The sequence below is a fragment of the Arachis ipaensis genome, chromosome B2, assembly GCF_059453495.1.
Source record: "Arachis ipaensis isolate K30076 ecotype BB chromosome B2, ASM5945349v1, whole genome shotgun sequence".
Taxonomy (NCBI): Eukaryota; Viridiplantae; Streptophyta; class Magnoliopsida; order Fabales; family Fabaceae; genus Arachis; species Arachis ipaensis.
The window spans coordinates 99,452,180-99,453,703 of record NC_142437.1 but is presented as its reverse complement, the minus strand read 5'-3'; the positions used below and the strand labels follow the sequence as shown (position 1 = coordinate 99,453,703).

General features: G+C 42.5%; 1 non-coding gene across 1 annotated transcript; it reads right to left on the bottom strand.

Moving 5' to 3' along the window:
- Positions 1–408: 408 nt before the first annotated feature.
- Positions 409–516, bottom strand: LOC148574987 (small nucleolar RNA R71). The gene has a single exon (XR_015906369.1). It is a non-coding gene; the product is annotated as a small nucleolar RNA R71 (small nucleolar RNA).
- Between the last annotated feature and the right edge of the window lie 1,008 nt (positions 517–1,524).

Here is a 1,524-nt window from a genome sequence, read left to right as displayed (position 1 = left end):
GCAGAGGAGATGGCAGGAGAAAATAATAATAATAATATAAGGAAGATGCTTGGTGACTTCACTGCACCTAATTCCAATTTACATGGAAGAAGCATCTCCATTCCTGCCATTGGAGCAAACAACTTTGAGCTGAAACCTCAATTAGTTTCTCTGATGCAGCAGAACTGCAAGTTTCATGGACTTCCATCTGAAGATCCTTTTCAGTTCTTAACTGAATTCTTGCAGATATGTGATACTGTTAAGACTAATGGAGTAGATCCTGAAGTCTACAGGCTCATGCTTTTCCCTTTTGCTGTAAGAGACAGAGCTAGATTATGGTTGGATTCTCAACCCAAAGACAGCCTGAACTCTTGGGATAAGCTGGTCACGGCTTTCTTAGCCAAGTACTTTCCTCCTCAAAAGCTGAGCAAGCTTAGAGCTGATGTTCAAACCTTCAGACAGAAAGAAGGTGAATCTCTCTATGAAGCTTGGGAAAGATACAAACAGTTGACCAAAAAGTGTCCTTCTGACATGCTTTCAGAATGGACCATCCTGGATATATTCTATGATGGTCTGTCTGAGTTATCTAAGATGTCATTGGATACTTCTGCAGGTGGATCCATTCACCTAAAGAAAACGCCTGCAGAAGCTCAAGAACTCATTGACATGGTTGCTAATAACCAGTTCATGTACACTTCTGAAAGGAATCCTGTAAGTAATGGGACGCCTATGAAGAAGGGAGTTCTTGAAGTTGATACTCTGAATGCCATATTGGCTCAGAATAAAATATTGACTCAGAAAGTCAATATGATCTCTCAGAGTCTGCATGGAATGCAAGCTGCATCCAACAGTACTCAAGAGGCTTCTCCCGAAGAAGAAGCTTATGATCCTGAGAACCCTGCAATAGCAGAGGTAAATTACTTAGGTGAACCTTATGGAAACACCTATAACTCAACATGGAGAAATCATCCAAATTTCTCATGGAAGGATCAAAAGCCCCAACAAGGCTTTAATAATGGTGGAAGAAACAGGTTTAGCAATAGCAAGCCTTTTCCATCATCAACTCAGCAACAGACAGAGAACTCTGAACAAAATGCTTCTAATTTAGCAAATCTAGTCTCTGATCTATCTAAGGCCACTGTAAGTTTCATGAATGAAACAAGGTCTTCCATTAGAAATCTGGAAGCACAAGTGGGCCAGCTGAGTAAAAGGGTCACTGAAATCCCTCCTAGTACTCTCCCAAGCAATACAGAAGAGAACCCAAAAGGAGAGTGCAAGGCCATTGACATAAGAGCCATGGCCGAACCTGTGAGGAGAGGAGAGGACGTGAATCCCAAGGAGGAAGACCTCCTGGGACGTCCAGTGGTCAATAAGGAGCTTCCCTCTGAGGAACCAAAGGACTCTGAGGCTCATCTAGAGACCATAGAGATTCCATTGAACCTCCTTATGCCCTTCATGAGCTCTGATGAGTATTCCTCTTCTGAAGAGAATGAGGAGGTTACTGAAGAGCAAACTGCCAAGTTTCTTGGTGCAATCATGAAGCTG